General features: G+C 54.6%; 25 non-coding genes across 25 annotated transcripts; 13 read left to right on the top strand and 12 right to left on the bottom strand.

Annotated features, from left to right (window-relative positions):
* Positions 1-626: 626 nt before the first annotated feature.
* TRNAI-GAU (transfer RNA isoleucine (anticodon GAU)) lies at positions 627-699 on the bottom strand. The gene has a single exon. It is a non-coding gene; the product is annotated as a tRNA-Ile (tRNA).
* Positions 700-1,111: 412 nt separating this feature from the next.
* Positions 1,112-1,183, top strand: TRNAE-UUC (transfer RNA glutamic acid (anticodon UUC)). Its single transcript has one exon. It is a non-coding gene; the product is annotated as a tRNA-Glu (tRNA).
* A 343-nt stretch (positions 1,184-1,526) lies between these two features.
* Positions 1,527-1,599, bottom strand: TRNAM-CAU (transfer RNA methionine (anticodon CAU)). Its single transcript has one exon. It is a non-coding gene; the product is annotated as a tRNA-Met (tRNA).
* A 411-nt stretch (positions 1,600-2,010) lies between these two features.
* TRNAE-CUC (transfer RNA glutamic acid (anticodon CUC)) lies at positions 2,011-2,082 on the top strand. Its single transcript has one exon. It is a non-coding gene; the product is annotated as a tRNA-Glu (tRNA).
* A 334-nt stretch (positions 2,083-2,416) lies between these two features.
* On the bottom strand, positions 2,417-2,489 carry TRNAM-CAU (transfer RNA methionine (anticodon CAU)). Its single transcript has one exon. It is a non-coding gene; the product is annotated as a tRNA-Met (tRNA).
* A 456-nt stretch (positions 2,490-2,945) lies between these two features.
* On the top strand, positions 2,946-3,017 carry TRNAE-UUC (transfer RNA glutamic acid (anticodon UUC)). The gene has a single exon. It is a non-coding gene; the product is annotated as a tRNA-Glu (tRNA).
* A 343-nt stretch (positions 3,018-3,360) lies between these two features.
* TRNAM-CAU (transfer RNA methionine (anticodon CAU)) lies at positions 3,361-3,433 on the bottom strand. The gene has a single exon. It is a non-coding gene; the product is annotated as a tRNA-Met (tRNA).
* A 411-nt stretch (positions 3,434-3,844) lies between these two features.
* TRNAE-CUC (transfer RNA glutamic acid (anticodon CUC)) lies at positions 3,845-3,916 on the top strand. Its single transcript has one exon. It is a non-coding gene; the product is annotated as a tRNA-Glu (tRNA).
* A 334-nt stretch (positions 3,917-4,250) lies between these two features.
* Positions 4,251-4,323, bottom strand: TRNAM-CAU (transfer RNA methionine (anticodon CAU)). The gene has a single exon. It is a non-coding gene; the product is annotated as a tRNA-Met (tRNA).
* Positions 4,324-4,779: 456 nt separating this feature from the next.
* On the top strand, positions 4,780-4,851 carry TRNAE-UUC (transfer RNA glutamic acid (anticodon UUC)). Its single transcript has one exon. It is a non-coding gene; the product is annotated as a tRNA-Glu (tRNA).
* Positions 4,852-5,194: 343 nt separating this feature from the next.
* TRNAI-GAU (transfer RNA isoleucine (anticodon GAU)) lies at positions 5,195-5,267 on the bottom strand. The gene has a single exon. It is a non-coding gene; the product is annotated as a tRNA-Ile (tRNA).
* A 6,212-nt stretch (positions 5,268-11,479) lies between these two features.
* TRNAE-UUC (transfer RNA glutamic acid (anticodon UUC)) lies at positions 11,480-11,551 on the top strand. The gene has a single exon. It is a non-coding gene; the product is annotated as a tRNA-Glu (tRNA).
* A 343-nt stretch (positions 11,552-11,894) lies between these two features.
* Positions 11,895-11,967, bottom strand: TRNAM-CAU (transfer RNA methionine (anticodon CAU)). The gene has a single exon. It is a non-coding gene; the product is annotated as a tRNA-Met (tRNA).
* Positions 11,968-12,118: 151 nt separating this feature from the next.
* TRNAM-CAU (transfer RNA methionine (anticodon CAU)) lies at positions 12,119-12,191 on the bottom strand. Its single transcript has one exon. It is a non-coding gene; the product is annotated as a tRNA-Met (tRNA).
* Positions 12,192-12,602: 411 nt separating this feature from the next.
* On the top strand, positions 12,603-12,674 carry TRNAE-CUC (transfer RNA glutamic acid (anticodon CUC)). The gene has a single exon. It is a non-coding gene; the product is annotated as a tRNA-Glu (tRNA).
* Positions 12,675-13,008: 334 nt separating this feature from the next.
* TRNAM-CAU (transfer RNA methionine (anticodon CAU)) lies at positions 13,009-13,081 on the bottom strand. The gene has a single exon. It is a non-coding gene; the product is annotated as a tRNA-Met (tRNA).
* A 456-nt stretch (positions 13,082-13,537) lies between these two features.
* On the top strand, positions 13,538-13,609 carry TRNAE-UUC (transfer RNA glutamic acid (anticodon UUC)). Its single transcript has one exon. It is a non-coding gene; the product is annotated as a tRNA-Glu (tRNA).
* An 827-nt stretch (positions 13,610-14,436) lies between these two features.
* On the top strand, positions 14,437-14,508 carry TRNAE-CUC (transfer RNA glutamic acid (anticodon CUC)). Its single transcript has one exon. It is a non-coding gene; the product is annotated as a tRNA-Glu (tRNA).
* A 334-nt stretch (positions 14,509-14,842) lies between these two features.
* Positions 14,843-14,915, bottom strand: TRNAM-CAU (transfer RNA methionine (anticodon CAU)). The gene has a single exon. It is a non-coding gene; the product is annotated as a tRNA-Met (tRNA).
* A 456-nt stretch (positions 14,916-15,371) lies between these two features.
* TRNAE-UUC (transfer RNA glutamic acid (anticodon UUC)) lies at positions 15,372-15,443 on the top strand. Its single transcript has one exon. It is a non-coding gene; the product is annotated as a tRNA-Glu (tRNA).
* Positions 15,444-15,786: 343 nt separating this feature from the next.
* On the bottom strand, positions 15,787-15,859 carry TRNAM-CAU (transfer RNA methionine (anticodon CAU)). The gene has a single exon. It is a non-coding gene; the product is annotated as a tRNA-Met (tRNA).
* Positions 15,860-16,270: 411 nt separating this feature from the next.
* On the top strand, positions 16,271-16,342 carry TRNAE-CUC (transfer RNA glutamic acid (anticodon CUC)). Its single transcript has one exon. It is a non-coding gene; the product is annotated as a tRNA-Glu (tRNA).
* A 334-nt stretch (positions 16,343-16,676) lies between these two features.
* Positions 16,677-16,749, bottom strand: TRNAM-CAU (transfer RNA methionine (anticodon CAU)). Its single transcript has one exon. It is a non-coding gene; the product is annotated as a tRNA-Met (tRNA).
* A 456-nt stretch (positions 16,750-17,205) lies between these two features.
* Positions 17,206-17,277, top strand: TRNAE-UUC (transfer RNA glutamic acid (anticodon UUC)). The gene has a single exon. It is a non-coding gene; the product is annotated as a tRNA-Glu (tRNA).
* Positions 17,278-18,104: 827 nt separating this feature from the next.
* Positions 18,105-18,176, top strand: TRNAE-CUC (transfer RNA glutamic acid (anticodon CUC)). Its single transcript has one exon. It is a non-coding gene; the product is annotated as a tRNA-Glu (tRNA).
* The last annotated feature ends 569 nt before the right edge of the window (positions 18,177-18,745 follow it).

Here is an 18,745-nt window from a genome sequence, read left to right as displayed (position 1 = left end):
GTATAAGACAAAAACAGCCATATCTGGGCAACGGAGGCACCCCTTCAGCAGGAGAAAACGCTGTTTGACTCAGACGACCCTAACCTATCTGTCGGCGGGGCTGGGATGATATGCCGGGTTCTGGTGACAGGCTCCCTCTAAGCATGACGTAAAAGTAGAGTACTCAAAGCCAGGAAACTTTTTCGCTTACTAGCTCAGCCTCACGCCACAGTTCCCATATGGTCTAGCGGTTAGGATTCCTGGTTTTCACCCAGGCGGCCAGTGTTCGACTCCCGGTATGGGAATGAGCCTTTTTCTAAACTTGCACCAATCCTGAAACCGCATTGCGGCGTTAAAGCATTTGGGTCGGAGATGCTGTCGGCGGGCGGCCACAAACGCCCAAGACCGCTTTTAGCTCTTCCTTCCTTCGGCACAACACCCCAGTTTGGCTTCATAGATCAAAAAGTTCCCAAAGTTCCCATCTCTCCCTTCTAACTCCAAGGTGTCCAGGGAAGGGACTCAAAGACCTCCTGTATCCTCTCTTTCAGCTTGGCTCCCCTTACCGTTTCATCGTTAACGTTTGGGTCCGCAGTGGCGACGGACTGTGGCTTTCGAGGCAAGAGGGATAGAAAAGCTTGCTACAAATTTTCCCCGTGTGAGGATCAAACTCACGACCTCCAGATTATCAGACTGACACGCTACCTACTGCGCTAACAAGGCGACCGGAGGTGAGCCTATCAGCAGAACCCAGGGCATTGACTCCACCCCCGCTGAAAGATAGGTTATGGTCACCTGAATCAAACAGTGCATCCCCCTTGTGACTGGGTGCCTCCCTTGCCGAGATATGGCTGTTTTTGTCAAGATGGAAATGAGCTCTTTGGAGGAATGAGCTCCCTGGTCGCTCCAGGGAGCTCTTTTGCGTATAAGACAAAAACAGCCATATCTGGGCAACGGAGGCACCCCTTCAGCAGGAGAAAACGCTGTTTGACTCAGGCGACCGTAACCTATCTGTCGGCGGGGCTGGGTTGATATGCCGGGTTCTGGTGACAGGCTCCCTCTAAGCGTGACGTAAAAGTAGAGTACTCAAAGCCAGGAAACTTTTTCGATAACTAGCTCAGCCTCACACCACAGTTCCCATATGGTCTAGCGGTTAGGATTCCTGGTTTTCACCCAGGCGGCCCGGGTTCGACTCCCGGTATGGGAATGAGTCTTTTTCTAAACTTGCACCAATCCTGAAACCGCATTGCGGCGTTAAAGCATTTGGGTCGGAGATGCTGTCGGCGGGCGGCCACAAACGCCCAAGACCGCTTTTAGCTCTTCCTTCCTTCGGCACAACACCCCAGTTTGGCTTCATAGATCAAAACGTTCCTAAAGTTCCCATCTCTCCCTTCTAACTCCAAGGTGTCCAGGGAAGGGACTCAAAGACCTCCTGTATTCCCTCTGTCAGCTTGGCTCCCCTTACCGTTTCATCGTTAACGTTTGGGTCCGCAGTGGCGACGGACTGTGGCTTTCGGGGCAAGAGGGATAGAAAAAGCTTGCGACAAATTTGCCCCGTGTGAGAATCGAACTCACGACCTTCAGATTATGAGACTGACACGCTACCTACTGCGCTAACGAGGACACCAGAGGTGAGCCTGTCACCAGAACCCAGGGCATTGACTCTACCCCCGCTGAAAGATAGGTTATGGTCACCTGAATCAAACAGTGCATCCCCCTTGTGACTGGGTGCCTCCCTTGCCGAGATATGGCTGTTTTTGTCAAGATGGAAATGAGCTCTTTGGAGGAATGAGCTCCCTGGTCGCTCCAGGGAGCTCTTTTGCGTATCGACAAAAACAGCCATATCTGGGCAACGGAGGCACCTCTTCAGCAGGGAAAAACGCTGTTTGATTCAGGCGACCTTAACCTATCTGTCGGCGGGGCTGGGTTGATATGCCGGGATCTGGTGACAGGCTCGCTCTGAGCGTGACGTAAAAGTAGAGTACTCAAAGCCAGAAAACTTTTTCGATTACTAGCTCAGCCCCACGCCATGGTTCCCATATGGTCTAGCGGTTAGGATTCCTGGTTCTCACCCAGGCGTCCCGGGTTCGACTCCCGGTATGGGAATGAGCCTTTTTCTAGACTTACACCAATCCAGAAACCGCGTTGCAGCGTTAAAGTCTTTGGGTCGGACCTGCTGTCGGCGGGCGGCCGCAAACGCCAAAGACCGCTTTTAGCCCTTCCTTCCTTCGGCACAAGACCCCAGTATGGCTTCATAGCTCAAAACGTTCTAATCTCTCCCTTCCAACTCCAAGGTGTCCAGGGAAGGGACTCAAAGACCCCCTGTATCCCCTCTGTCAGCTTGGCTCCCCTTAGTGTTTCATCGGTAACGTTTGGGTCCGCAGTGGCGAAGGACTGTGGTTATCGGGGCAAGAGGGAGAGAAAAATCTCGTGACAAAAGTGCCCCGTGTGAGGATCGAACTCACGACCTTCAGATTATGAGACTGACGCGCTACCTACTGCGCTAACGAGGCAACCGGAAACGAGTCTGCCAGCAGAACCCAGAGCATCGACTCGGCGCCGCTGAAAGATAGGTTAGGGTCAACTGAGGGTCACCTGAATCAAACGGCGTTTCCCCGTTGTGACTGGGTGCCTCTCTTGCCGAGATATGGCTGTTTTTCTCAATATGGAAATGAGCTCTTTGGAGGAATGAGGGCGTTGCCGCTCAACACTTTGGAGCAACGGCACCGCCCTGGTCGCTCCCGGGAGCTCTTTTGCGTATAAGACAAAAACAGCCATATCTGGGCAACGGAGGCACCCCTTCAGCAGGAGAAAACGCTGTTTGACTCAGGCGACCCTAACCTATCTGTCGGCGGGGCTGGGTTGATATGCCGGGTTCTGGTGACAGGCTCCCTCTAAGCGTGACGTAAAAGTAGAGTACTCAAAGCCAGGAAACTTTTTTGATAACTAGCTCAGCCTCACGCCACAGTTCCCATATGGTCTAGCGGTTAGGATTCCTGGTTTTCACCCAGGTGGCCCGGGTTCGACTCCCGGTATGGGAATGAGCCTTTTTCTAAACTTGCACCAATCCTGAAACCGCATTGCGGCGTTAAAGCATTTGGGTCGGAGATGCTGTCGGCGGGCGGCCACAAACGCCCAAGACCGCTTTTAGCTCTTCCTTCCTTCGGCACAACACCCCAGTTTGGCTTCATAGATCAAAACGTTCCCAAAGTTCCCATCTCTCCCTTCTAACTCCAAGGTGTCCAGGGAAGGGACTCAAAGACCTCCTGTATCCCCTCTGTCAGCTTGGCTCCCCTTACCGTTTCATCGTTAACGTTTGGGTCCGCAGTGGCGACGGACTGTGGCTTTCGGGGCAAGAGGGATAGAAAAAGCTTGCGACAAATTTGCCCCGTGTGAGGATCGAACTCACAACCTTCAGATTATGAGACTGACACGCTACCTACTGCGCTAACGAGGCGACCGGAGGTGAGCCTGTCACCAGAACCCAGGACATTGACTCCACCCCCGCTGAAAGATAGGTTATGGTCACCTGAATCAAACAGTGCATCCCCCTTGTGACTGGGTGCCTCCCTTGCCGAGATATGGCTGTTTTTGTCAAGATGGAAATGAGCTCTTTGGAGGAATGAGCTCCCTGGTCGCTCCAGGGAGCTCTTTTGCGTATCGACAAAAACAGCCATATCTGGGCAACGGAGGCACCTCTTCAGTAGGGAAAAACGCTGTTTGATTCAGGCGACCTTAACCTATCTGTCGGCGGGGCTGCGTTGATATGCCGGGATCTGGTGACAGGCTCGCTCTGAGCGTGACGTAAAAGTAGAGTACTCAAAGCCAGAAAACTTTTTCGATTACTAGCTCAGCCCCACGCCGTGGTTCCCATATGGTCTAGCGGTTAGGATTCCTGGTTCTCACCCAGGCGGCCCGGGTTCGACTCCCGGTATGGGAATGAGCCTTCTTCTAGACTTACACCAATCCAGAAACCGCGTTGCAGCGTTAAAGTCTTTGGGTCGGACCTGCTGTCGGCGGGCGGCCGCAAACGCCAAAGACCGCTTTTAGCCCTTCCTTCCTTCGGCACAAGACCCCAGTATGGCTTCATAGCTCAAAACGTTCTCATCTCTCCCTTCCAACTCCAAGGTGTCCAGGGAAGGGACTCAAAGACCCCCTGTATCCCCTCTGTCAGCTTGGCTCCCCTTAGTGTTTCATCGGTAACGTTTGGGTCCGCAGTGGCGAAGGACTGTGGTTATCGGGGCAAGAGGGAGAGAAAAATCTCGTGACAAAAGTGCCCCGTGTGAGGATCGAACTCACGACCTTCAGATTATGAGACTGACGCGCTACCTACTGCGCTAACGAGGCAACCGGAAGCGAGTCTGTCAGCAGAACGCAGAGCATCGACTCGGCGCCGCTGAAAGATAGGTTAGGGTCAACTGAGGGTCACCTGAAACAAACGGCGTTTCCCCGTTGTGACTGGGTGCCTCTCTTGCCGAGATATGGCTGTTTTTCTCAATATGGAAATGAGCTCTTTGGAGGAATGAGGGCGTTGCCGCTCAACACTTTGGAGCAACGGCACCGCCCTGGTCGCTCCAGGGAGCTCTTTTGCGTATAAGACAAAAACAGCCATATCTGGGCAACGGAGGCACCCCTTCAGCAGGAGAAAACGCTGTTTGACTCAGGCAACCCTAACCTATCTGTCGGCGGGGCTGGGTTGATATGCCGGGTTCTGGTGACAGGCTCCCTCTAAGCGTGACGTAAAAGTAGAGTACTCAAAGCCAGGAAACTTTTTTGATAACTAGCTCAGCCTCACGCCACAGTTCCCATATGGTCTAGCGGTTAGGATTCCTGGTTTTCACCCAGGTGGCCCGGGTTCGACTCCCGGTATGGGAATGAGCCTTTTTCTAAACTTGCACCAATCCTGAAACCGCATTGCGGCGTTAAAGCATTTGGGTCGGAGATGCTGTCGGCGGGCGGCCACAAACGCCCAAGACCGCTTTTAGCTCTTCCTTCCTTCGGCACAACACCCCAGTTTGGCTTCATAGATCAAAACGTTCCCAAAGTTCCCATCTCTCCCTTCTAACTCCAAGGTGTCCAGGGAAGGGACTCAAAGACCTCCTGTATCCCCTCTTTCAGCTTGGCTCCCCTTACCGTTTCATCGTTAACGTTTGGGTCCGCAGTGGCGACGGACTGTGGCTTTCGAGGCAAGAGGGATAGAAAAAGCTTGCTACAAATTTTCCCCGTGTGAGGATCAAACTCACGACCTTCAGATTATCAGACTGACACGCTACCTACTGCGCTAACAAGGAGACCGGAGGTGAGCCTATCAGCAGAACCCAGGGCATTGACTCCACCCCCGCTGAAAGATAGGTTATGGTCACCTGAATCAAACAGTGCATCCCCCTTGTGACTGGGTGCTTACCTTGCCGAGATATGGCTGTTTTTGTCAAGATGGAAATGAGCTCTTTGGAGGAATGAGCTCCCTGGTCGCTCCAGGGAGCTCTTTTGCGTATCGACAAAAACAGCCATATCTGGGCAACGGAGGCACCCCTTCAGCAGGAGAAAACGCTGTTTGACTCAGGCGACCCTAACCTATCTGTCGGCAGGGCTGGGTTGATATGCCGGGTTCTGGTGACAGGCTCCCTCTAAGCGTGACGTAAAGGTAGAGTACTCAAAGCCAGGAAACTTTTTCGCTTACTAGCTCAGCCTCACGCCACAGGCAGCAGAACGTAACGTACCTGAAAGGGTAGTGGAGTGTAGCACATGACTATAAATGGGATGAGGAGCAGTTAGGGCAAGTTAAGGTTAAGGGGTGAGACTAAGGGCAAGGGGAGGGTTAAAGTGGGAATATTTTGTAAATATGGTAGCCTAGTGAGGGTCTCATTATCTCTAGGAGAATCGTGGTGACAAGTTGTTCCCTTACCATGGCTGAATTAGACGCGCTGCTCCAGGAGATCCGTCAGGCTGCTCTACACCAGGGCCCTGGCTGGCTTCGGGAGCGTTTCTTGGGGGCCCCTCCGGTGGATGCTTCTCCTGCCTCTGGAGGGGATCTTCGGCCGCCGAGACGGCGTGCCCGGCCTCCTGAACGGCTCAGTCCTGAGCTGTCCCCGCAGCCCAGGCGTCGCAAGCGGAGCCCCGTCAGGGACCCTCCGGCACTGTCCCCCGGTCGGCGTCCTCTGTCGGCTGTGGGTAGTGTGGGGAGGAATCCATCCATGCGGCCTGGGCGTGCGGCTCCAGGGGGATCCCGGCGCGTGTCCCCCTCCCCCTGGCGTCGGGATCATGCTGGTGCTGCTGCGGCTGCTTCCCCTGCTGCTGTTCCTAGCAGGGGGCGTGCCCGTCGGGAACGGAGGTCCGGCGTTGCTCCGGAGCCTCTAGCTGCCTCCTCTGCCTCTTGCTCGGCTTCCCAGTCCGGGGGTCGGGCCTCAAGCCTGGATCGTCAGGCCGCGGCCTTCCCGGAAGTACCTGGTCGGCGGCCATCTTGTGGTTCCCCTGAACTGGCTGGCGGCGGGGCGGGTGCTTCCGGATATAGCCCCGCCCCCTCCGATGACGAGGATGATGGTTCTGGAGAGGGGGAGGAGGCTGAAGCTGCGGCCCCGCCCCCTCCAACACGGCCTAGTGGGAGTGGAGAGCCTGGAGAGAGGGCTGGCTGCAGGAGCAGCCTGGCTGGGACGTCTGGAGCTGCTGTCTCTGCTGCGGGCGGATCATCACTGGCCTGTCACACCGGATCTTCAGCTGCTGCACCGCTGCCTGGAGGTGGCCTGGCTTCAGGAGGGACGGCTGCCGGGGACCTACCCCCCGCTCGAGCTGGTGAGTGGACCTTCACCCCTTCTGCATTTCCCGGGGGGGGGGTTGGGGGGGGGGATCCGGCCCTCTTTTTTGCTAATATGCAGGGGTTTTTTCAGGGGTTTCAGCAGTTTTTGTGTACTGGGGGGGGGTTTGGCGGGGGGTCCCCGGTGGGTGTTTGGGGGGCGGCGCGCTCAAGTGTGGCCCCGGGTGTCTCAGGGGGGGCGTGTTGTTGTGGGGCCCCTGGTGGCGGTTGTGGTGGGTCGTCTGCGGCTAAGCCGGCGGATGATGGCAGTGGTGTGGGGTCTGCTGGCGGGGGCTCAGGGGTGTCTGCGGATTCGGTTGAGGGGGTTGTTGATAGCGGGGGCGTCGCTTCTTCTGGGGCGGAGGCGGCGAAGGCGAAGGAAGATGTCCGTATGGCGGATTCCGCCAAGGCTGAGGTGTATGTTTGTTTTGAGGGGCCGTTGGGGGCCCACTTGAAACAGGAGGTGAGGGATAAGATCTGGAAGGGGGAGTATGTGGAGATCTTCTCTCTCCTCCCCCTTGAGAAGTTTAATTTGGATCGGGTGAAACCTGATGAGTGTAAAAAGGAGGAGGAGGAGCGGCGCCGTTATCGGCTCATTCCTCGTACCTTCTCGAACTGGCTTCAGGCCTTCTGCATCATGGCCAGTGTGGTAGGAGAAAAGGCGCCGGACAACTGTTCGGCCCTATTTTGCTACCTTGACTCTATTGGTGAGGCGTATCGAGTCTACGGGGGTAACGCGTGGCTGCGATACGACGAACACTTTCATCAGCGGAAGGCGGTGCGTCCTTCCTTACGTTGGGATCACAAGGATATTAGCTCGTGGATGAAATTAATGGCGGCTACTCGTGTTAGCGGGGGTCAGTCCTTTCGGGACGGGGCCGGCGGCTCTGGGTCCTTGTCGGGGCGGTCGGCTGGAACAGGTAGGGGGTGCTGTTGGCAGTACAATGAGGGGCAGTGTAAATTCGGCGGCGACTGTCGCTTTAAGCACGAGTGCTCCGGTTGTGGGGGGGCTCACCCCCTCACTCGCTGTTTTAAAAAAGGGAAGGGAAAGGGAGGGGATTTTGACAACAAGAGGGGCGACGCCGGTGAGGGTGGAAAAGATGGTGGGGTTTCTAGGGCAATATCCAAATAGGTCGGCGGCCTCACGTTTGTTTGCGGGGTTTTCTGACGGTTTTCGGATTCCGTGTTCTAATTTGGGGAGTGGGGGGGAGCCTAAAAATCTGGTATCTGCTTTGGCTCACCCTGAGGTGGTGTCAGACAAGCTGGCGAAGGAGGTGGAATTAGGCCGTATGGCGGGACCGTTTGAGGTGCCTCCTTTGGAAGGTCTGCGGGTCTCCCCGTTGGGGGTGGTTCCTAAGAAGGAGCCTAACAAATTCCGCCTCATTCACCACTTGTCTCACCCTGAAGGGGGTTCGGTCAACGACGGGATTGATCCCGCGTTGTGTGCGGTGTCCTACGCTTCCTTCGATGCGGCTCTGGCTTGGGTGCGTCGTTATGGGAGGGGGGCACTCCTTGCTAAGACTGATATCGAGGCGGCCTTCCGTCTTTTGCCAGTGCACCCTGACAGCTTCCACCTTCTTGGGTGCAAGTGGCAGGAGGGTTATTTTGTGGACAAATGTTTGCCAATGGGGTGCTCAATCTCCTGTGCTTATTTTGAGGAGTTTAGCACCTTTTTGGAATGGGTGGTGCGGCACCGGGCGCAAGTGGACTCGGTGCTGCACTACCTTGACGATTTTTTGTTTATTGGCCCTCCTGGTACGTGGGTGTGTCCATTGCTGTTGCAGGCCATGAAGGATACCTGCAGCAGTTTTGGTGTCCCTTTGGCGCCGGACAAGACGGAAGGCCCGGCTACAGTGGTCAAGTTCTTGGGCATTGTCATTGATACCGACCGGTTGGAGTGCAGATTGCCAGATGATAAGTTGGTTGAGTTGCGGGAATTGGTGGGGCGGGCGGTGCGGCAAAGGAAGCTTAGGTTGCGGGATTTACAATCATTGCTAGGACACCTGAACTTTGCTTGTCGCATTATGCCCATGGGGAGGGTGTTTTGCCGGCGCCTGGCTGCTGCTACGGCGGGTGTTCGGCGTCCTTTTCATTTTGTGCGTTTGGGGTCTGAATTGCGGGATGATCTGTTGGTTTGGGAGGGGTTTCTGTCTAAGTATAATGGGCGGTCGATGTTGCAGGGGGCGCTTGTTTCCAATCTGGATTTGGAATTGTTTACTGACGCGTCCGGGGCGCATGGGTTTGGGGCTTACTTTCAGGGACAGTGGTGCGCAGGGGAGTGGCCTGCGGCATGGCGGTCGAATGGGTGGGTTCGGAATCTGGCCTTACTTGAACTTTTCCCAATTGTGGTGGCGTCGTTTATTTGGGGTGATCGGTTGCGTGACCGCCGGGTCCGTTTCCTTTGTGATAATTTGGGGGTGGTTCAGGCCATTAACTCTCAGACTGCTCATTCTCCGCCGGTGGTTCGGTTGTTGCGTGCTTTGGTGTTAAGGGGGCTCGAGCTCAATGCGCATTTTGTAGCGGTGCATTTGCCGGGGGTTTCTAATGTTATAGCGGATTCCCTTTCTCGTTTCCAGTGGGACAGATTTCGGGAGGTGGCGCCGGAAGCGGAAGAGGAGGGTCTCCCTTGCCCGGAGGAGCTGTGGTCCCTGGTTTGAGTGTGGCTTTGTCGCTGGTGAGGCGGTCTCTGGGGGATTCGACATGGTCGGGGTATGCTAGTGTTTGGTCAGAATGGGAGGGGTTGTTGCAAGAGTTGCATGGCGGGGTAGTTCCGGATGATTTTGAGGCGTCTGTATTGGTGTTTGTGGGTTCGGCTTTTAGTTCTGGGGTTTCTCCGTCGGGCCTATCCCGGCGGCTGTCTGCTTTGGCTTTTTGGTTCAAGTTTAAGGGTATCCGTGATTGCACCAAGTCCTTCTTGGTGCGGCAGGCGGTCAAGGGTTTTCGACGGGGGTCATCGGTCAGAGACCGTCGGCGCCCGTTGTCCTTTGAGGTGGTCCGGGATCTGGTTGGGATTTTGGGCCGGGTGTGCATGTCCGATTATGAGGTAGCGTTGTTTAGTTTGGCCTTTTCGTTGGCATTTTTTGGGGCTTTCCGGATTTCTGAGTTGGTGTCTCGTAGTCGTGCGTGCCCGGGTGGCTTGCTGTTTGAGGATTGCCGTCTCTTGGGAGAGGAGTTGGTTTGCCGCATCCGTAGGTCTAAGACTGACCCGGAAGGTAGGGGCTTGGTGGTGCGCTTGCGTAGGTTGCAGGGGTCGATTGTTTGTCCGGTTGGGTGTTATGAAGCCTTTCTGCGTCTGAGGCCGAGGGGTGGCTCTGCGTTGCTGGTTCATAGCGATATGTCTTGCTTGTCTAAGTTTCAATTTGTACAGGTTTTGCGGAAGGGCCTGGCGGTGTTGGGGCTGTCTCCAACGGATTTCAGTTCCCACTCCTTCCGGATTGGGGCCGCCACTGAGGCGGCACGCTGGGGTTTGCCTGCTGCGGTTATCCGACGTATTGGTAGGTGGGAATCGGATCGTTTCCGTTTGTATGTGCGGCCGCATCTGCTGTGAGCTGCCGGGGTGTGGCTGGGCGCGGGTTTTTTCTGGTGGGGCTGTTTTTTAAGTTTTGTTTATTGTGTTTCAGGTTCGTCCCCGTGTTTGGTCTGGATCGCTGGCCACTCTTATGTATACTGGGGAGGAGTTCGTGCGGATGCTCGTCCGGCAGGTCGGCAGTTGGGCTTCCCGAGGTCGGAGGTGCAGGTCAAGTGGATTGGGGTTAGGGGGTTGCTATGGTTCCGGTTGTTAGGTGAGCTGCAGTATTTTGTTGATATGGATAGGGCTCCCGATGTGTTAGTCATCCACGCCGGGGGTAATGACTTGGGTCTGCGGGCGGCCAGGGAGGTGACTCGGGACATTAAGTTGGATCTCTTGCGGTTGTGGGCGACTTTTCCCGGTCTTCTGGTAGTGTGGTCGGACATCGTGCCCAGATTGTCGTGGCGACACGCTCGCTCGATTGCGGGCATTAATAGGGCCCGAATCAAGCTTAACCGGGCTGTGGGTCGGTTTGTGGCCCGCAACGGTGGAGTGGTTGTTCGACATCGGGAGCTGGAGGTGGCTACTCCCGATTTGTTTCGGCCTGATGGGGTCCATCTGAATGCCATTGGTACGGATATCTGGCTGTTGGGCATTCAGGAGGGTGTTGAGCGAGCTGTGCGGGTATGGGGAGACGAGCGGGAGTAAGGTGTCACACCCGCCCGTCGTGGCTTGGTTAGGAGGGGTCTTTGTAGGCAAAACAGTGGTGGAAGACCAAAAAGGGGGGTTAGCTCCACCCACTTTCAGTATCGATGATAGTTGGGAATTTAATGGTTGCTAAGTCCTGAGGCAGGGTACCCAGGACGAGTTTACACTCCGGTGTGGGTGCCCTTGGGCTAGGCGTGCACGGCCAGGGGTAATAGCCGGAAAATTTTGAAGTTCTTATGGGGGTGCTAAAATTTTGCCTTCAGGGACCCCTCCTTATGTCGGGGTGGAATTAGTGTGAGGGAGGTTAATGTTGATGTTTTTGCATGATGTTATTGTTATTTTTGAATGTGGTCAAGGATATTTGTTAATGGTGTTAATAAATTGGCCGCTGTGGCCTTTACTCCAACTAATGTGTCAGTGTCCTTACTGGGTTTAACGGTAGGATGGGGGGTTGGAGGTTGGGCACAGCTCTTACTAGACCATTTTACTAGTCAAGTTCCCATATGGTCTAGCGGTTAGGATACCTGGTTTTCACCCAGGTGGCCCGGGTTCGACTCCCGGTATGGGAATGAGCCTTTTTCTAAACTTGCACCAATCCTGAAACCGCATTGCGGCGTTAAAGCATTTTGTTCGGAGATGCTGTCGGCGGGCGGCCACAAACGCCCAAGACCGCTTTTAGCTCTTCCTTCCTTCGGCACAACACCCCAGTTTGGCTTCATAGATCAAAACGTTCCCAAAGTTCCCATCTCTCCCTTCTAACTCCAAGGTGTCCAGGGAAGGGACTCAAAGACCTCCTGTATCCCCTCTGTCAGCTTGGCTCCCCTTACCATTTCATCGTTAACGTTTGGGTCCGCAGTGGCGACGGACTGTGGCTTTCGGGGCAAGAGGGATAGAAAAAGTTTGCGACAAATTTTCCCCGTGTGATGATCGAACTCACGACCTTCAGATTATGAGACTGACACGCTACCCACTGCGCTAACGAGGCGACCGGAGTTGAGCTCAAAGACTCAAAGACCTCCTGTATCCCCTCTGTCAGCTTGGCTCCCCTTACCGTTTCATCGTTAACGTTTGGGTCCGCAGTGGCGACGGACTGTGGCTTTCGGGGCAAGAGGGATAGAAAAAGCTTGCGACAAATTTGCCCCGTGTGAGGATCGAACTCACGACCTTCAGATTATGAGACTGACACGCTACCTACTGCGCTAACGAGGCGACCGGAGGTGAGCCTGTCACCAGAACCCAGGACATTGACTCCACCCCCGCTGAAAGATAGGTTATGGTCACCTGAATCAAACAGTGCATCCCCCTTGTGACTGGGTGCCTCCCTTGCCGAGATATGGCTGTTTTTGTCAAGATGGAAATGAGCTCTTTGGAGGAATGAGCTCCCTGGTCGCTCCAGGGAGCTCTTTTGCGTATCGACAAAAACAGCCATATCTGGGCAACGGAGGCACCTCTTCAGTAGGGAAAAACGCTGTTTGATTCAGGCGACCTTAACCTATCTGTCGGCGGGGCTGGGTTGATATGCCGGGATCTGGTGACAGGCTCGCTCTGAGCGTGACGTAAAAGTAGAGTACTCAAAGCCAGAAAACTTTTTCGATTACTAGCTCAGCCCCACGCCGTGGTTCCCATATGGTCTAGCGGTTAGGATTCCTGGTTCTCACCCAGGCGGCCCGGGTTCGACTCCCGGTATGGGAATGAGCCTTTTTCTAGACTTACACCAATCCAGAAACCGCGTTGCAGCGTTAAAGTCTTTGGGTCGGAACTGCTGTCGGCAGGCGGCCGCAAACGCCAAAGACCGCTTTTAGCCCTTCCTTCCTTCGGCACAAGACCCCAGTATGGCTTCATAGCTCAAAACGTTCTCATCTCTCCCTTCCAACTCCAAGGTGTCCAGGGAAGGGACTCAAAGACCCCCTGTATCCCCTCTGTCAGCTTGGCTCCCCTTAGTGTTTCATCGGTAACGTTTGGGTCCGCAGTGGTGAAGGACTGTGGTTATCGGGGCAAGAGGGAGAGAAAAATCTCGTGACAAAAGTGCCCCGTGTGAGGATCGAACTCACGACCTTCAGATTATGAGACTGACGCGCTATCTACTGCGCTAACGAGGCAACCGGAAGCGAGTCTGTCAGCAGAACGCAGAGCATCGACTCGGCGCCGCTGAAAGATAGGTTAGGGTCAACTGAGGGTCACCTGAAACAAACGGCGTTTCCCCGTTGTGACTGGGTGCCTCTCTTGCCGAGATATGGCTGTTTTTCTCAATATGGAAATGAGCTCTTTGGAGGAATGAGGGCGTTGTCGCTCAACACTTTGGAGCAACGGCACCGCCCTGGTCGCTCCAGGGAGCTCTTTTGCGTATAAGACAAAAACAGCCATATCTGGGCAACGGAGGCACCCCTTCAGCAGGAGAAAATGCTGTTTGACTCAGGCGACCCTAACCTATCTGTCGGCGGGGCTGGGTTGATATGCCGGGTTCTGGTGACAGGCTCCCTCTAAGCGTGACGTAAAAGTAGAGTACTCAAAGCCAGGAAACTTTTTCGCTTACTAGCTCAGCCTCACGCCACAGTTCCCATATGGTCTAGTGGTTAGGCTTCCTGGTTTTCACCCAGGCGGCCCGGGTTCGACTCCCGGTATGGGAATGAGCCTTTTTCTAAACTTGCACCAATCCTGAAACCGCATTGCGGCGTTAAAGCATTTGGGTCGGAGATGCTGTCGGCGGGCGGCCACAAACGCCCAAGACCGCTTTTAGCTCTTCCTTCCTTCGGCACAACACCCCAGTTTGGCTTCATAGATCAAAACGTTCCCAAAGTTCCCATCTCTCCCTTCTAACTCCAAGGTGTCCAGGGAAGGGACTCAAAGACCTCCTGTATCCCCTCTGTCAGCTTGGCTCCCCTTACCGTTTCATCGTTAACGTTTGGGTCCGCAGTGGCGACGGACTGTGGCTTTCGGGGCAAGAGGGATAGAAAAAGCTTGTGACAAATTTGCCCCGTGTGAGGATCGAGCTCACAACCTTCAGATTATGAGACTGACACTCTACCTACTGCGCTAACGAGGCGACCGGAGGTGAGCCTGTCAGCAGAACCCAGGGCATTGACTCCACCCCCGCTGAAAGATAGGTTATGGTCACCTGAATCAAACAGTGCATCCCCCTTGTGACTGGGTGCCTCCCTTGCCGAGATATGGCTGTTTTTGTCAAGATGGAAATGAGCTCTTTGGAGGAATGAGCTCCCTGGTCGCTCCAGGGAGCTCTTTTGCGTATCGACAAAAACAGCCATATCTGGGCAACGGAGGCACCCCTTCAGCAGGAGAAAACGCTGTTTGACTCAGGCGACCCTAACCTATCTGTCGGCAGGGCTGGGTTGATATGCCGGGATCTGGTGACAGGCTCGCTCTGAGCGTGACGTAAAAGTAGAGTACTCAAAGCCAGAAAACTTTTTCGATTACTAGCTCAGCCCCACGCCATGGTTCCCATATGGTCTAGCGGTTAGGATTCCTGGTTCTCACCCAGGCGGCCCGGGTTCGACTCCAGGTATGGGAATGAGCCTTTTTCTAGACTTATCCCAATCCAGAAACCGCGTTGCAGCGTTAAAGTCTTTGGGTCGGACCTGCTGTTGGCGGGCGGCCGCAAACGCCAAAGACCGCTTTTAGCCCATCCTTCCTTCGGCACAAGACCCCAGTATGGCTTCATAGCTCAAAACGTTCTCATCTCTCCCTTCCAACTCCAAGGTGTCCAGGGAAGGGACTCAAAGACCCCCTGTATCCCCTCTGTCAGCTTGGCTACCCTTAGTGTTTCATCGGTAACGTTTGGGTCCGCAGTGGCGAAGGACTGTGGTTATCGGGGCAAGAGGGAGAGAAAAATCTCGTGACAAAAGTGGCCCGTGAGAGGATCGAACTCACGACCTTCAGATTATGAGACTGATGCGCTACCTACTGCGCTAACGAGGCAACCGGATGCGAGTCTGCCAGCAGAACCCAGAGCATCGACTCGGCGCTGCTGAAAGATAGGTTAGGGTCAACTGAGGATCACCTGAATCAAACGGCGTTTCCCCGTTGTGACTGGGTGCCTCTCTTGCCGAGATATGGCTGTTTTTCTCAATATGGAAATGAGCTCTTTGGAGGAATGAGGGCGTTGCCGCTCAACACTTTGGAGCAACGGCACCGCCCTGGTCGCTCCAGGGAGCTCTTTTGCGTATAAGACAAAAACAGCCATATCTGGGCAACGGAGGCACCCCTTCAGCAGGAGAAATCGCTGTTTGACTCAGGCGACCCTAACCTATCTGTCGGCGGGGCTGGGTTGATATGCCGGGTTCTGGTGACAGGCTCCCTCTAAGCGTGACGTAAAAGTAGAGTACTCAAAGCCAGGAAACTTTTTCGCTTACTAGCTCAGCCTCACGCCACAGTTCCCATATGGTCTAGCGGTTAGGATTCCTGGTTTTCACCCAGGCGGCCCGGGTTCGACTCCCGGTATGGGAAAGAGCCTTTTTCTAAACTTGCACCAATCCTGAAACCGCATTGCGGCGTTAAAGCATTTGGGTCGGAGATGCTGTCGGCGGGCGGCCACAAACGCCCAAGACGGCTTTTAGCTCTTCCTTCCTTCGGCACAACATCCCAGTTTGGCTTCATAGATCAAAACGTTCCCAACGTTCCCATCTCTCCCTTCTAACTCCAAGGTGTCCAGGGAAGGGACTCAAAGACCTCCTGTATCCCCTCTGTCAGCTTGGCTCCCCTTACCGTTTCATCGTTAACGTTTGGGTCCGCAGTGGCGACGGACTGTGGCTTTCTGGGCAAGAGGGATAGAAAAAGCTTGCGACAAATTTGCCCCGTGTGAGGATCGAGCTCACGACCTTCAGATTATGAGACTGACACGCTACCTACTGCGCTAACGAGGCGACCGGAGGTGAGCCTGTCAGCAGAACCCAGGGCATTGACTCCACCCCCGCTGAAAGATAGGTTATGGTCACCTGAATCAAACAGTGCATCCCCCTTGTGACTGGGTGCCTCCCTTGCCGAGATATGGCTGTTTTTGTCAAGATGGAAATGAGCTCTTTGGAGGAATGAGCTCCCTGGTCGCTCCAGGGAGCTCTTTTGCGTATCGACAAAAACAGCCATATCTGGGCAATGGAGGCACCTCTTCAGCAGGGAAAAACGCTGTTTGATTCAGGCGACCTTAACCTATCTGTCGGCGGGGCTGGGTTGATATGCCGGGATCTGGTGACAGGCTCGCTCTGAGCGTGACGTAAAAGTAGAATACTCAAAGCCAGAAAACTTTTTCGATTACTAGCTCTGCCCCACGCCATGGTTCCCATATGGTCTAGCGGTTAGGATTCCTGGTTCTCACCCAGGTGGCCCGGGTTCGACTCCCGGTATGGGAATGAGCCTTTTTCTAGACTTACACCAATCCAGAAACCGCGTTGCAGCGTTAAAGTCTTTGGGTCGGACCTGCTGTCGGCGGGCGGCCGCAAACGCCAAAGACCACTTTTAGCCCTTCCTTCCTTCGGCACAAGACACCAGTATGGCTTCATAGCTCAAAACGTTCTCATGTCTCCCTTCCAACTCCAAGGTGTCCAGGGAAGGGACTCAACGACCCCCTGTATCCCCTCTGTCAGCTTGGCTCCCCTTAGTGTTTCATCGGTAACGTTTGGGTCCGCAGTGGCGAAGGACTGTGGTTATCGGGGCAAGAGGGAGAGAAAAATCACGTGACAAAAGTGCCCCGTGTGAGGATCAAACTCACGACCTTCAGATTATGAGACTGACGCGCTTCCTACTGCGCTAACGAGGCAACCGGAAGCGAGTCTGTCAGCAGAACCCAGAGCATCGACTCGGCGCCGCTGAAAGATAGGTTAGGGTCAACTGAGGGTCACCTAAATCTAACGGCGTTTCCCCGTTGTGACTGGGTGCCTCTCTTGCCGAGATATGGCTGTTTTTCTCAATATGGAAATGAGCTCTTTGGAGGAATGAGGGCGTTGCCGCTCAACACTTTGGAGCAACGGCACCGCCCTGGTCGCTCCAGGGAGCTCTTTTGCGTATAAGACAAAAACAGCCATATCTGGGCAACGGAGGCACCCCTTCAGCAGGAGAAAACGCTGTTTGACTCAGGCGACCCTAACCTATCTGTCGGCGGGGCTGGGTTGATATGCTGGGTTCTGGTGACAGGCTCCCTCTAAGCATGACGTAAAAGTAGAGTACTCAAAGCCAGGAAACTTTTTTGCTTACTAGCTCAACCTCATGCCACAGTTCCCATATGGTCTAGCGGTTAGGATTCCTGGTTTTCACCCAGGCGGCCCGGGTTCGACTCCCGGTATGGGAATGAGCCTTTTTCTAAACTTGCACCAATCCTGAAACCGCATTGCGGCGTTAAAGCATTTGGGTCGGAGATGCTGTCGGCGGGCGGCCACAAACGCCCAAGACCGCTTTTAGCTCTTCCTTCCTTCGGCACAACACCCCAGTTTGGCTTCATAAATCAAAACGTTCCCAACGTTCCCATCTCTCCCTTCTAACTCCAAGGTGTCCAAGGAAGGGACTCAAAGACCTCCTGTATCCCCTCTGTCAGCTTGGCTCCCCTTACCGTTTCATCGTTAACGTTTGGGTCCGCAGTGGCGACGGACTGTGGCTTTCGGGGCAAGAGGGATAGAAAAAGCTTGCGACAAATTTGCCCCGTGTGAGGATCGAACTCACGACCTTCAGATTATGAGACTGACACGCTACCTACTTGGCTAACGAGGCGACCGGAGGTGAGCCTGTCAGCAGAACCCAGGGCATTGACTCCACCCCCGCTGAAAGATAGGTTATGGTCACCTGAATCAAACAGTGCATCCCCCTTGTGACTGGGTGCCTCCCTTGCCGAGATATGGCTGTTTTTGTCAAGATGGAAATGAGCTCTTTGGAGGAATGAGCTCCCTGGTCGCTCCAGGGAGCTCTTTTGCGTATCGACAAAAACAGCCATATCTGGGCAACGGAGGCACCTCTTCAGCAGGGAAAAACGCTGTTTGATTCAGGCGACCTTAACCTATCTGTCGGCGGGGCTGGGTTGATATGCCGGGATCTGGTGACAGGCTCGCTCTGAGCGTGAAGTAAAAGTAGAGTACTCAAAGCCAGAAAACTTTTTTGATTACTAGCTCAGCCCCACGCCATGGTTCCCATATGGTCTAGCGGTTAGGATTCCTGGTTCTCACCCAGGCGGCCCGGGTTCGACTCCCGGTATGGGAATGAGCCTTTTTCTAGACTTACACCAATCCAGAAACCGCGTTGTAGCGTTAAAGTCTTTGGGTCGGACCTGCTGTCGGCGGGCGGCCGCAAACGCCAAAGACCGCTTTTAGCCCTTCCTTCCTTCGGCACAAGACCCCAGTATGGCTTCATAGCTCAAAACGTTCTCATCTCTCCCTTACAACTCCAAGGTGTCCAGGGAAGGGGCTCAAAGACCCCCTGTATCCCCTCTGTCAGCTTGGCTCCCCTTAGTGTTTCATCGGTAACTTTTGGGTCCGCAGTGGCGAAGGACTGTGGTTATCGGGGCAAGAGGGAGAGAAAAATCTCGTGACAAAAGTGCCCCGTGTGAGGATCGAACGCACGACCTTCAGATTATGAGACTGACGCACTACCTACTGCGCTAAAGAGGCAACCGGAAGCGAGTCTGCCAGCAGAACCCAGAGCATCGACTCGGCGCCGCTGAAAGATAGGTTAGGGTCAACTGAGGGTCACCTGAATCAAACGGTGTTTCCCCGTTGTGACTGGGTGCCTCTCTTGCCGAGATATGGCTGTTTTTCTCAATATGGAAATGA

The sequence above is a fragment of the Leptodactylus fuscus genome, chromosome 5, assembly GCF_031893055.1.
Source record: "Leptodactylus fuscus isolate aLepFus1 chromosome 5, aLepFus1.hap2, whole genome shotgun sequence".
Lineage (NCBI taxonomy): Eukaryota > Metazoa > Chordata > Amphibia > Anura > Leptodactylidae > Leptodactylus > Leptodactylus fuscus.
Note: the sequence above shows the minus strand (reverse complement) of the source record. Positions and strands in the feature narration are given on the sequence as shown.